At 34.4% G+C, this 15,504-nt stretch overlaps 1 non-coding gene across 1 annotated transcript; it reads right to left on the minus strand.

The window, feature by feature from the left end:
• Positions 1-8,417: 8,417 nt before the first annotated feature.
• On the minus strand, positions 8,418-8,524 carry LOC128293519 (small nucleolar RNA R71). Its single transcript, XR_008283700.1, has one exon. It is a non-coding gene; the product is annotated as a small nucleolar RNA R71 (small nucleolar RNA).
• Positions 8,525-15,504: the final 6,980 nt, after the last annotated feature.

A 15,504-nucleotide genomic window follows, 5' to 3' on the forward strand; every position in this document is an offset into this window, starting at 1 on the left:
ACAAGAACATTATCCTATTTCTTTATTGTGATATAATTAATTTTTAGTGAAGAGAGGTCAGAACTGTCAGAATGTGAAACAGGGGAAACTTTAATGAATAAACTGTACTATTTTGCTAGACCAAAAATTATGAAAATTTTATGGTGGAAAGATATGTGAGTCTAGTTTCAGGATAAATTTACGGATCTTAATTTGGAGCTCTGTAGCTCGAATTATATATAAGTAAGTGATTATGACTCGTGTGGACAGTTAGTAAATTGTGAAATCGTACTTACAAGAATGCTATATACATTAAGGATGTGGAATGGAGAGGAGAAGGAGGAAAATAAATATATGTGGAATACATGGAAACTATGGTATATGAAATATTGATATAATGAAATAAATTATATGTGTTTATAAGAAAACAAAAAGAGAATGATATGTATCATGACATGTATATATATATGACTAGTCTCAATGTAATGCTTGTTGGGCATGGAGTTGAATTGAAATGTTTTAGGCAAACATTGTATTTTTCGCATCTGAATCTTGGTATTTTATAAAGATATGATCTAGTTTTAAATATGAATGCTTGATGATTAAGCTGAAGATATTTGGTAAGATGATAATCTTGGTATAAATGTATAAGTGGTACTATAATAAACAAGGTAAAATGAGTATGAGATACACATGTATGATGACATACAAATGCTATGTTTGTGGTTTAATTGAGAATATTTAATCATTAAATGAATACCATGTTATTTGCTTTTGATTTTGTATAAGTGTGTAAGAGATTAAGGTTGACCAAAGCTTGGAAAATAGCCTAGGTATATTCCACACAGGCAGAGACACGACCATGTGTCTCAAATTGTGTATGGAACACTGACTTTGGGACATGGGCGTGTGGAGCCTTAAAGCATGAAATTTCCAAGATTTTTATAAGTTCTCGGTTTAGTCCCGAACCCTTTCTAAAGTATGTCTTGGGCTTCGTAGACTCAAATAAGGGACTATGTGTAAGTGAATGAACTTTTTGAAATATGAATGAAATTTTATGGCCCGTATTTTAGTTTAATGTTTGTATGTTTGTCCGGTAACGCCTCGTACCTTATCCCGGCCTCGGGTACGGGTAAGGGTTGTTACATGTATGATCTTAGCTTAGTAATGTTTGCCATGAAAACTTAGTTTCTCTTGAGATTAGACATGCATGAAGGGTTATATCTTTATAATTGACTTAGTAACTTTATTGAGGCGAAATCTTGGGGGACATAAAAGTCTAAAATGGTATAGGCATCATTTCTTTGGATTGTTTGAGCCTTTTCAAGCCAACCCTATGATATTAGACCCTTGAAACTATAATTTTGAGCTTAAAGGCCTGTTTATTACAATGAACCTACATTATAAGCCACATTACCATCTTTTTAAGTTATCCTAATTTTGTGCACCCATCTTAACAAAGTTTCCTTGGTAATCAACATTTGAGGAAATTTTCAAAAAAGATGTATGTGCTCATGCTTTAAAAGAAAAGAATGAAGGAAGAGCGAAGAAAAATTTGCTCAGTCTCCAAAAAGGAAAAATGTATGAGCTTGAGTTCAAAATAAGTTTGGGGGTGTTCCAAAGGTTCACTTAAAGAAAAAGGCTGTATTTCAAGAAATCCAAGACAAAGTTAGAGGTTAAGATTTTGAAATCAAAATGTCTCGTCTCTTAAAATCCTTACCTTTAACCGAGCCTCATTACAACCTTATAAAAGACCTATTGATTTGATGATTATGTCACCTACATTAGTGGAGAGGAAGTACTAAGTTCAACATATGAAGATCATAAATAAGCCTTATGATTGTTTGCTTGATTGATAAGATATTATGTTGAATGAAGAATGTTATTTGTGGCTGTGACATACATACATACAAACTATGATTCATGTTGGCATATTTTGAAACTTAGTATGAAACTTTAAAAATGTTTGCATATGAATTACTTGTTAATAAAGAAGATCTATGAACATTAAGTTATTAATGCCTGATTATGGGACAAAGATTGATGCTGCCTACATAGTTAGCAATTTTGTCTTAGCAAGACCTTTTGCTGTGTATAAACATTACTCGGGACAAGCAATAATTTAAGTTTGGGGGTGTGTAAACTGAAAAATATATAGAATTTTTCCTATGTAATTTATCACATTTTTACTTAAATTTGTTGTTAAAACTAAGTAATTATTTAATAAATTAATGAAATATGTGAAAAAATAAAATTAGGACATATAAATTATTAAAATGTGATTGTATGCTTTATTATATAGTTTTCATGCATAAAATGGCTTATTTTATATTTATTTGAACATATTATATTTTTAAGACATGAAATGGGCTATGCATGATTAAATTAAATAATAAAATATAAAATTATATTTAATAATTAATTTTAAAATATTTCATTAATAAATTGGGTTTTAATTAATTATTTAAATTGGATAAATTTTATTCTTTGGTCCTTTAATTTATTGATTTATTTTGGATAGGTCGATAGCTTTGTTGGATTACAAAAACCATCCAAAATGAAGACCAAGTCAACCCAATTTTGGCTACACATGGCTATCCACATAAACCACTTTTCGGTTTAATTACACAAGGTCCTTGCAATGTTGAAGAAATTAGAGATTTGCCCGAAGATTTACATTTGACCGAGTCTTAGTCCTGAGTTGTTATGGCATTTAAATTGCTTAAAAATCAAGCAAAATTCAACTCAAATCCATTAAGTATGGTCGACCACTCATTGGAAAAGCTTGAAGAGACTAAACCTCTTTATTTTTAGCAAACTACCCTTCTCTCTTCACCTATAAATAAGACCTCGTTTGATCCCTCATCCCTCATCATTCTCTTTAGCATTTTCCATTCCCAACGCCTAGCGTCATCTCTTCATATAGATTTTAGCAATTAAGCCTCTTAAAGAGCCCTTAGTCGGCCATCTTGGAGAGCCATCAGCAAAAGAGCAAAGCAAAGGAGTGAAGGAGCCTTGTCAGTTAGAGTCTTGGGTGACAGCCACTCTGATTTGGGTTTAATCTTTCTTTCTTTAATTTAATCTAAAAATGTTTGCTATGTGTTCTTTTTTCTTATTTACAACAATGCTAGCTTAATTCTATTTAAGCTAATTTCTTTGATTAAATAATATTTATTTGATTCATGCTTATGATGTTTGTGCCTCAATTGATCATGTTTTCAATTAAAATCAAGTCTGTATTTCATTCATACGTGATTGAAATGCACCTGAATTAGTTGAGAGATCCTAACCAGACGATGGCTAGTGGAGCATAATTGAAATGTGCATACTCAATTTAGATCCTAACCTGATTAAATTGCTGGTTGCATAACAACTCTAACCAAGCTCTGCTATTCTAAACTGAAAAACATAGAGGATTTTTCCTAAATAATTCATCACATTTTTACTTAAATTTGTTGTTAACACCAAGTAATTGTTTAATAAATTAATGAAATATATGAAAATATGAAATTGGGACATAGAAATTATTAAAATTTGATTTTATGTTTTATTATATAGTTTTCATGCGAGAAAATGGCTTTTTTATATTAATTTGAGCATATTATATTTTCAAGCTATAAAGTGGGCCATGCATGATTAAATTAAATAATAAAATATAAAATGATATTTAATAATTTATTTTGATATATTTCATTAATAAATTAGGCTTTAATTAATTAAGTAAATTGATTAATTAAAGTGGTTAAATTATATCTTTGGTCCTCTAAATTATCTACTATTTTTGGACAGGTATGAGAGCTTTATTTTGATTACAAAACCATCCAAATGGAGGACCAAGTCAACCCAAAATTCGGCTGCATATGGATGTTCATAAATCAAATTTTGCTTTATTTACGCAAGGTCTTTGAAGAGTTGAAGAAATCAGAGATTTACCCAGAGATTTGCAATTGATCGAATCTTGATCCTGATGATGTTGTGGCACTTAAATCAAGAAAAAATCAGCCACACTTCCACAAACCATGGCCGACCACCCTTGGATGAAGTTTCAAATGATGGACACTATAACAGTCCGGTTTTGACCCTAGTCGAAATAGTGGTTTCGGGACTACAAATCCGAGTCTAAAAAATATTTTAATATTATTTTATGTGTCTGCGATATGTGAATTTATATCTGTGAAACTTCTGTCATTTAAATTGTTTGTTTCTGTGTTTAATTACGAAAAAAAGGACTTAATCGCGTAAAATGCAAAAGTTGCATGCTAATAGTTAAAGTTCTTATTTGACTTGGCTTTGCAAATGAGAGGTACTTATGATGCAATTGGACCATTGTAATAATGCATGGACAATTATGAACATTAGTTGGTAAAAATTCAATGATATATGCTATGGGCAAAATGGTAAAAGATGGATATAATGTTTATTATAATAAAACAAAGCATGCAAATGGCTATTTTCACTTTGTTCTTGCCAAAATTCAAAGAGAAAGAAAAGAAATATAAGCATTTAGGGTTCGGCTAGATTAAAGCTCAATTAAGGTATGTGTTTTTGCCCGTTTTTGATAATTTCTACGTTTCTATGATCGTTGCTTCGTGTTCTTCAAAGCCGATGTCTGAATTTCTGTTTCTGTTAAAGATTTCATTAAATGCCATTGTTGATATCATGAGTTTTGTGATGTTTTTGGATGAATTATGAAGTCTTGTTAGATGGGTTATATGTTTTGTTCTTGAATGTTTGATGAAACGAGCTAATTGTGCTAAATTGTGAAAATGAGGTTTTGAAGGACTAAATTGTGAATTAAATATGTTATTTGGGCTTGTATGGAAGCCATGTATATTCGGCCAAACTTTAATCTTGGTAAATTTTGCATATTTGTGATTTTGTGAAAAATGGACTAAATTGTCGAAGTGTGAAAATGTAAGGGCTATAATGTAAAGTGCCCTAAATATGTGTTCATGGATTATTTTGAATGAAATGAATTATTGAATGGTTGAATTTGAATTGTATTAGATCGAGAACAAAGAAAATCGAATTTAGATCGAGGGAAGTCTAAAGTTGTTGAATAGTTGACTCGATTCGTCCTAAATCTGTACGAGGTAAGTCAAATTACAATTATATGTTAATTGAATAATTTTTGTGTATATAAATTGTAAATTGTATTGGGCGGCCTTGAGAGCCTGATGAATAGATTTTGAGTAAACTTTGATAATATGCTAGTATTTGGAAAGTTTTGTATGCCTTTAAAAGAATGTTGGTATTAATCTAAATTATCGTGTAAGACCATGTCTGGGACATAGGCATCGAATTGAAATTTACATGTAAGACCATGTCCGGGACATCGGCATCATATCTAATTTCGTATAAGACCCTATCTGGGACAGAGGCATCAATACTGAATTACATGTAAGACCACGTCCGAGACATTGGCATTATACCCATTTATGAGCATCTATATCATTTCTAAACCGTCTGATGACAAAGTACGAGATATGGAAAGGAATATATGAAATGTATAATCTATACAGGTACGTTTATATCGTACTCAATTTCTGAATATGAAAGGCTCTATTTCTGTGAAATAGCGAATGCGAAGTAGGTTCGAAATCATGGAAATGAATATGATATGAATACAAATAAACAAGCATGGTTAAGCTTATAACTACTCTGAGAAATGGTTATGAATTCTTAGTGTTGTTTTGTACTACATATACTTTAGTAATTTGATCCATTGAATTTGGCCTACTAAGCTCTTTGCAGCTTACTCTGTGTGATTTCTGTCTGTTTTTTAGTTATCGTAGCTACTGAAGGCTCGGGGATAGTCGAGGATCGTCACCACACTATCGAACTCATTTTCGGTACTATTGAAGTGTAAATATTGCTAAGTATGGCATGTATAGGCTAGCATGTCTATGTATTAAGTTTTGAATTGTATAAAAGTTATGCCATTTGAATTGTCTAGCAAATGATATGTTTGTGTATTGTTTTGGTGTATGTGGTAATGTGCCATGTTCTAATGTGTTTTGGTCATAGCTGAGCATGGAATTGGTTGGAAATGTTGGTATAAATGTTGCATATTAATGCTTGTAGGATTGGAACCATAAAGGGTGGCAAATTGGCTTAAACCAAGCATGCATTGTGCCACACGACCAGGGAACACGGGCGTGCCTTTTGGTTTTGTGAAAAAGTCAGTAGCTACTAAATTTTACACAGTCATGGCACACGACTGTGTTTGTTGGCCGTGTTAAAAAGTCAGTATAGGACCTCTTTTTGGCACGATTGGACCACATAGGCGTGTCTTGTGCCTGTGTGATTCACACGGCCTAGTCACACGGGTGTGTGACTTTGTCAGTTTTGGAAAGTTTGATTAAGTTTTGAAAATTCTGAATGGGCTCGGTTTAGTCTCGACCTTCCCTAAATGTATGTTTTAGGTCTCGTAGACCATCTTAATGGATGAATTGTTGATGAATGCAAATGTATTAATGTTATATGATATTTGTGAATCTGTGTTGTTCAGAAATGCTCTGTCTGTCCGGTGACACCCCTTACCTATTTCAGCGACGGTTACAGGATAGGGGTGTTACAGACACTCCTATTTTTAGCAAACTAGCTCCCTTGCCTCACCTATAAATAAGACCCTATTTTTCACTTTTCTAATCATCCCTCACTCATTCATCATTCTCTCCTCTCTCAACTCTTTTAGCTTTCTTTCTCCCTCACACCTATAATCATCTTTGCATAAGGATTTTTAGAAAATTAGCCTCTTAAAGAGCCCTTGGTCGGCCACCACGGAGAGCCATCAATAAAGGAGCAAAGTTAAGGAACGAATGAGCCCTCGTCAGTCAGAGTCTTGGGTGACAGCCAATTTGATTTGGGTTTAATCTTTCTTTTCTTTAATTTAATTCAAGAATTTTTGCTATGTGTTCACTGTTCTTGTTTACAACAATGATAGCTTAATTTTATTTGAGTTAGGATGATTGCTTTGATTAAATGATAATTATTTGATTCATGCTTCTAAAATTTGTGCCTCAATCGATCATGTTTTCAATTAAAATCAAGTCTGTATTTCGTTCATACGTGATTGAAATGCACCTGAATTAGCTGAGTGATCCTAACTAGACGATGACTAATAGACACATAATTGAAATGTGCATGATCAATTTTGATCCTAACCCGATTAAATTAGAGGTTGCATAACAACCCTAACCAAGCTCTGTTATCTGCATAGTTTTTATATTTGTGTGATTAAATTGTTTCAAACCTAACACATCCCTGTTACCTTACACGAATACTAAGAAACCCTTAGTAAAAATGAATCAGTAAAATGCATATTTACTATGTAAAGGATTCCGAAAGGACCTAATGTGGTTTTCTAACTCATGAAAGATCAAGTTGTCATGGAATGTTTTTCCGAATATTGAGAAGCATGTTGATAATAATTTGAGTTTAATTAAAGTAATTGTCCTAGCTTATTTATGTTATAATTGTTTCTTATTGTGTTAATTCTGCTCAAATCTATTCATTCATAGAGTTGCATGTTAGGATAAATCACATTAGGGATCATTGCACCTAGATTAATTTTACATAGTTTTAATCAATACTTCCAAATCAAATTGTGTTTCTATTTACCAAGTTGTTAATAATATTTTTATAATTGAGTGACTTAGCACGAATACAATCCCTGTGGAGATGATAACTCGATACTTACTTATTACTTGATAACGACTGTGTACACTTGCACAGACCCGAGCGTTACAAGTTTTTGGTGCTGTTGCCGGGGATTATCAACTGTTGCCATAGTCATTTTTTGTGAAGTTATTTATTTTTAATTTGGTTATTTCTAACAATACTAACTTTTTCTTTTTAATTTTTTAATTTTCGTTTCAGATGTTTATAAGCATAGATCGGATTATCGATTTACTCCTAGTATACCCTAAAATAGAGCGAATTTTTAGACAAAGAAGATGTGAACGAATAGCTTAGAGATAGAATGAGATGGACCTTGGAAATCAAAATCAAGACCAAGGTGATAAAGCTGAACATGTACGAAATCCCATCCTTATTGCCGATGATATGGATCGATGCATCAGAAAATATGATGTGCCACTTTTCAATGAGTTAAATCTAGGAACTAGAATGCCAGATATTGAGGCAACCTAATTCGAATTGAAACGAGTAATGTTTCAAATGCTCCAAGCGGTGGGCCAATTAGTGGTATGCCCATGGAAGATCCACATCTCCACCTTCGATTGTTTATGGAGGTGAGTGATTCGTTCAAGATAGCCGGTGTGACTGAAGACACACTATGGTTAAATTTGTTTCCGTACTCGTTGCGAGATCAAGCATGAGCATGGCTCAATTCATTGCCACCAAGTTCTATATCTACATGGCAAGAATTAGCAGAGAGATTTTTGGTTAAGTATTTCTCGCCTAGCAAAAATGCTAAGTTGAGGAACAAGATCACAACCTTCCAACAATTGGATGACGAGTCTTTGTATGAGTCTTGGGAGCTAATCAAGGAGTTACTACATAAGTGTCCTCATCATGGGATTCCTCATTGTATCCAATTGGAGACATTCTATAATAGTCTCAAAGCACATAGAAGGTTGATGGTAGATGCTTCTGCGAATGGTGTAACTTTGTCTAAGTCTTATAATAAGGCTTATGAGATCATCGAGAGGATCGTGAGTTATAACTATCAATAGCCAACAAATCGAACAGCTTTAAGAAGACGTGTAGCCAGAGTTCATGAAGTTGACGCCCTCACTTTATTATCAGCTCAGGTATTGTCTATAAGTTGACGCCCTCACTTCGCTATCAACTCAGGTATCATCTATTTCCTCTATGTTAAAGTTGTTTACCGCTGATAGTGTTAATAATTTTGTAGCTCAGCCACCAATCCCATTTGAAGTAGTTTCCTGTGTGGATTGTAGGGAAGGTCATTCTTTCGAGAATTACTCATTGAATCCCGAGTTAGTTTACTATGTGGGAAACCAACATCAAAATAGGAGTGGACAAGGACCCCATCCAACTTTTATAATTCTTCATGGCATAATCACCCCATCTTTTCTTAGAGAAAACAAGGAAATGGACCAAACAATAACTTTATGCACCATAGATCCAACCAATCTCAAGGGTTTAATCAGCAAGCTCCAAAACCAGCACAAGCTGAGTCATTAAATAGTTTGGAGAACTTGTTGAAAGCATACATGGAAAAGAATGATGCTTTGATCCAAAGGCAAGCAGTAACAGTAAAAAATCTGGAAAACCAAATGGGTCAATTAGCTACGGAGCTTCGTAATAAACCGTAAGGAACCTTGCCAAGTGATACTGAGAATCCAATAAATTTGGATAAAGAACATATCAAGGCAGTGGCATTGCGAAGTGGTAAAATTCTGGAACCCCCATGATTGATGTCGAAGATGAGCCTATTGAAAAAGGGGAAAGTCAACCAACTGTTGAATTTCCTACACCAAAAGAGTAGATTTACCTACTCAGAAAAGTTGTCTGGTTCAACCGAAAGTTCCATCACCTCCCTATCCACAAAGATTGTAGCAACACAAATAGAAACAGGAGGTGCAATTCAAGAAGTTTTTGGATGTTTTGAAGCAATTACATATCAATATTCCATTAGTGGAGGCCTTAGAACAAATGTCGTATTATGTGAAGTTTATCAAGAATGTACTATCCAAGAAAAAACGGCTAAGTGGGTATGAGATGGTTCACCCTGAGAAAGGAATGCAGTGCATTCCTGCAGAACAAGCTGCCACCGAAATTGAAAGACTCAGGAAGTTTTACAATACCCTGTAATATTGGTGAATCTTATTGTGGTAAAGCTTTGTGTGAATTAGGAGCAAGTATCAACTTGATGCCTAAGTTTATTTTCAAGATGTTATGGATAGGAGAAGTAAGACCTACAACTTTGACGCTCTAGCTAGCAGATCGATATTTAGCATGCCCCGAAGGAAAGATTGAGGATGTTTTGGTAAGAGTCGATAAATTTATTTTTCCTGCTGATTTCATTATTTTAGATTTTGAAGTAGATAAGAAAGTGCCAATTATCCTTAGGAGAGCTTTCCTAGCCACGAGAAGAACGTTAATTGATGTGCAGAAAGGCAAACTCACCATGCAAGTTCAAGACGATCAGGTAACTTTTAACATTATTAAAGCGATGAAATTTCCCGATCCGACAGAAGAGTGCTCAGTTTTGGAAGAAATAGAAACCTTGGTTTCTATGGAAAGCCATCTTGAAGAAGATCCATTGAAGTAAGGTTTGGCCCTTCGGAGGATGAAGAAAGTGAAGAAAACATGGTTCTAGTGGAAGCCAATCTAAGAAATTTTATTCAATCCCTACAATTTGAACCATTAGAGTTGGAAGTGAGAGAATTGGTGCAACCCAAATTGTTAATCGAAGAACCACTTACACTCGAACTAAAGGTATTTCTTTCCCATTTGAAATATGTTAATTTAGGTAACTGTTCTACTTTGCCTGTAATTATTTTAGCAGAACTGACAAAAGATCAAGAGGAGTAGCTAATTTCTATTCTAAAGAAATTTAAGAAAGCAATTGGATAGCTAATATTCGAGGTATAAGCCCTTCATTTTGCATGCACAAAATTATTCTAGAGGAAGGTGAAAGAGCTAAAATTGATGGACAAAGGAAGCTCGATCCTATTATGAAGGAAGTTGTGAGAAAGGAAGTGATCAAATGGTTAGATGCAGGAATCATGTATCTTATTTCAGATAGTTCATGGGTAAGTCCAGTGCAGTGTGTGCCGAAGAAAGGTGGAATTATGATTGTTGAGAATGAGCATAATGAATTGATCCCAACAAGAACTGTTACTGGTTGGATAATATGTGTTCATTATAGAAAGCTGAATAAAGCCACTAGGAAGGACCATTTTTTGTTGCCTTTTATGGATCAGATGTTAGATCGACTGGCAGGTAATGAATTCTATTATTTTTTAGATGGTTATTCGAGATATAACCAAATAGTTGTAGCTTAAGCAGACCAACATAAAACAACCTTTACTTGTTCGTACGGTACGTTTGCTTTTAGGTGAATGCCTTTTGGTTTATGCAATGGACCTGCAACATTCCAACAATGCATGATTGCAATTTTCATTGATATGGTTGAAAAATTTGTTGAGGTTTTCATGGATGATTTTTATGTTTTTGGTAACACTTATGATATTTTTTTGAGTAATTTGGCTAAGGTACTAAAAGATGTGAAGAGACGAATCTTGTCCTTAACTGGGAAAAATGTCATTTTATTGTTAAGGAAGGGATTGTCTTAGGGCATAGAATTTCAAAGAAAAGAATTGAAGTCGACAAAGCAAAGTTGGACGTAATTGAAAAATTACCGACTCCAATTAATGTGAAAAGAGTTAGAAGTTTCTTAGGCCATACTGGTTTTTACTGACGGTTTATCGAAGATTTCTCAAAAATTTCTAAGCCGTTGTATTCGTTGTTAGAGAAAGATGCAATGAAGCATGTTTGGAAGCTTTTAAAGAGCTTAAAAAACGGTTAATCTCAGCCCCAATAATCATTACACTCGATTCGAGCACACCTTTTGAGTTGATGTGCAATGCAAGTGATTATGCTGTTGGAGCTGTGATGGGTCAAAGGAAAAATAAAGTGTTCCACCCTATTTACTATGCAAGTAGAACCTTGACGGGAGCCCAACTCAATTATATAGTAACTGAAAAGGAACTATTTGCTATAGTTTTTTCTTTTGACAAATTCCGCACATATCTTTTAGGTACCAAAGTTACAGTATTTACTGACCATGCTGCCATTAAATACTTGCTCATGAAGAAAGATGTGAAATGAGGCTAATTCATTGGATACTTTTACTCCAAGAATTTGACCTTGAGATCCAAGACAGAACAGGTGTTGAAAATCAAGTAGCTGCTTATCTGTCGAGGTTGGAGCAAGATGAGGTAACTCGATCACATATGCCTATCAACGAGAATTTCCCAGATGAGCACTTATTTGAGGTGAGTCGAATTCATGAAACACATTGGTTTGCTGATTTTTCCAAATATCTTGCACGTGGAATAATTCCTTAAGAAATGACATACCAACAAAGGAAGAAATTCCTTCATGATAGTTGGTATTATTTCTGGGAGGACCCATTCTTGTTTAAACAGTATGCAACTAATATAATCTGAAAGTGTGTAACTGAAAGTGAGATTGTTGAGATCTTATATCATTGCCATTCATTTCGAAGTGGGGGACACTTTGGTGGTGCACATACCGCAGCAAAGATTTTGCAAGAAGGTTTCTTTTGGCCTACACTATTTAAAGATTCTTATATTTATGTGAAGAACTGCTATAATTGCCAAAGAATCGAAAATATATCACGGAGGAATGAGATGCCCTTAACAAATATTTTGGAGATTGAATTATTTGACGTATAGGGCATTGACTTCTTAGGACCATTTCCTTCATCGTATGGGAACAAATACATCTTAGTTGCTGTGGATTATCTGTCCAAGTGGGTTGAAGCTGAAGCATACCTTACAAATGATGCTAAGGTAGTCATGCAATTCCTAGATAAGCATGTGTTTACACGATTTGGGACACCAAGAGCTATTATTAATGATGAAGGTTCTCACTTTATGAACAAATGGCTTAAGTGGTTTATTGACAAATATGATGTGAAACACAAGATTGCTACTACTTATCACCCTCAGTCTAATGGGCAAGTTGAAAGAGTGAACCGTGAAATCAAAGGTATCCTTGAAAAAGTAGTACGCCCTAGCAGAAAAGATTGGTCTCTAAGGCTCGATGATACATTATGGGCCTATCAAACAACATTTAAGACACCGTTAGGAATGATTTCTTATCGGTTGGTTTTTGGGAAGGCACGCTATTTGCCATTAGAGTTGGAGAATAGAGCTAATTGGGCGTTGAAGAAGTTGAATTTTGATCTTAAGCAAGCCTGTGAGAGGAGGATGTTACAATTGGATGAGTTGGAAGAGCTGAGGTTGTTTTCCTATGAGAATGCCAAAATGTGTAAAGAAACATAAAAAAGATGGCATGATAGTCATATACAACCTTATGAGTTTAAAAAAGGTCAAAAGGTGTTGTTATTTAATAAAAGGCTGAAGTTATTTCCTGGGAAGCAGAAATCCTGATGGAAAGGACCTTCTACCATATATCGAGTTTATCCTTATGGAGCTATTGAGTTATACAACAATTATGAAATTACGTTTAAAGTTAATGGTCAACATCTCAAACATTATTGGGATGGTGAAGTTGAGCGAGTTGAATCCTCGTTCAAATTAACAGACCCTTGATTTTTCATGAACTCATTTTGTAAATAAATAAATAATTAGAATTTATTTTCTTATTTTAGTACATTTAATTAATTCTGTCTAAGGAGATTGGAACTTAAGCGGGACTGCTGTGACCCTTCCAACCTTTCTTTGGAATTAATTTAATGTAATTTGTGAAGAAGAAATTTTCTAATTAAGATTTAAAATGTTTTTCTAGTTTAATTTATTTTGTTTAATTTAAAATGTTTATATTAATAAAGGGGGTCAAATTTGGCCCAAGTACTAATCAGTTTCTCTTTGTTGAATAAGTTTGTAAATATAGTTTGAATCTGAGGCCCAAGACAGCAGATAGGAGGGAAAAATCCACACCTATTGCCGCCACTTCCATTGCTTGCCGCCCAAGCAACCTTTATGTAGCTAAATTTTTACTAAATGTTGCCCAGTTTTTCCCTATATAAACCCCTCTTCATTTTACTAATTTTTATATCCCTTAAAGCAATTTGCTTAACCCTAAAAGTCCCTAAAGTTCTTTCTTGTGCCGCTAGCCTCAAATCCTGAAAGAAACCCCTAGTCCATTTCTTTTCTTTTGTCGAAACCACCTAGTGCCATCGTAAGAGAATCGCCGGAGCATCAACGTCACTGCTACACATAGCCGTTATCCCCGCCACACACCACTATTGCTGCCACACGTTGCCGTTGCCACTGTAACCTCTTCGCCATCGCAAGGTTCACCGAAGCAAATCCTACCCACTTGTTGATTTCTCTTTTTCCCCTGTAAGCAGAACTTTGTCAAATTTTTGGGAAAATACCATGTCTCACAAAAGAACTAGATCATCGAATATTACTCCTGAAAACTCGATAGATCGTCGAAGATTACTCCTGAAAACTCGATTGTGATTGATGAAGAAGTGAAAGAAAGATTTGATTCAATTTTCAAGCATCAACTTATGATGCCGGAAAAAGGTTTTAACTTGAGGAGTAATAATTTGATGGTTGTCCCTGTGCCAATTAGAAAGACAATCAATGCTCTCAAGTGGGAACGATTTTGTGATGCTTGTTCACTTCCCAATGATGAACTAGTTCGAGAGTTCTATACAAGTTTGACTACACAAGATGTTACTAAGGTTATCGTTCGGAAGAAAAAGGTACCTCTTACTTCTAAGTCCATCAATGGTTTTTTTAACTTACCTGATGTTGAAGAAGATGGGTACTACCCTATGATGAACAACATCAATTGAAATTTTCTTCAACAAGTGCTTGATGTTGTGACAAATACAGGATCCTAATGGATTATAAGAAAGTATGGGAGCCATTTTTCCTGAACGGAATACCTAAAACCAGTAGCAAAGGTATGATTTTATTTCATTCACTATAATTTTATGCCTATCTCACACAGTTCCACCATCTCAATGGAACGGATGCTCTTGTTATATACAATCTTGATAGAAAAGTCCATTAATGTTGGGAAAATTATCCTCAAGGAGATTTATGATTGTCCTAAAAAGAAGACAAGAAGTGGTTATTTCCCATCACTAGTCACTTCACTTTGCTTAAGGGTCCGTGTTAAAACACAAGCAAATCTGAAAGGCCAGTACATCTAAGGGTGCATTACAAGTCATGATCTTGAAAGGTTAGTAAAGAAGGTGCGTGAGTTGAATCAAGGCGAGCAAAAAGAATCAATTGAGCCAGATACTGAAGAATCAACTACTAAAAATGAAACTGAAGTTGAATCAATTATAGACACTAAAGAAGAAGAGACTGATAAGGAACCTAACAGTCCTCAAATAGCTGAAGGATCTGCAAACCTTGAACTTAGAGTTGAGCCAGAAGAAGAGGCAGTCAAGTTAAGTGTTGAAGCTAAATTTACATGTAACAGAACGGTTTTGACCCTAGCTAGAATAGTGGTTTTGGGACCACAAGTTTGAGTCCAAAAAATATTTTAATATTATTTTTTGTGTCTGTGATATGTGAATTTACATCTGTGAAATTTCTGTGATTTAATTTGTCTATTTCTATGCTTAATTATGAAAAAGGATTAAATCACGTAAAGTGTAAAAGTTGAGTGCTAGATGCTAAAGCACCTATTTGGCTTGACTTTTAAAATAACGGTCCTTGCATGTCAAATTGACCATTTATCTTAGTGGTTGTGACAGCCTTAAAACGACCCTAGTCGGAATGTGGTTTTGGGACCACAAAATCGAGGCATAAAAATAATTTAATATTTATTTTATTGCCTATAATATGTGTT

Source organism: Gossypium arboreum, chromosome 5, assembly GCF_025698485.1.
Source record: "Gossypium arboreum isolate Shixiya-1 chromosome 5, ASM2569848v2, whole genome shotgun sequence".
NCBI lineage: Eukaryota > Viridiplantae > Streptophyta > Magnoliopsida > Malvales > Malvaceae > Gossypium > Gossypium arboreum.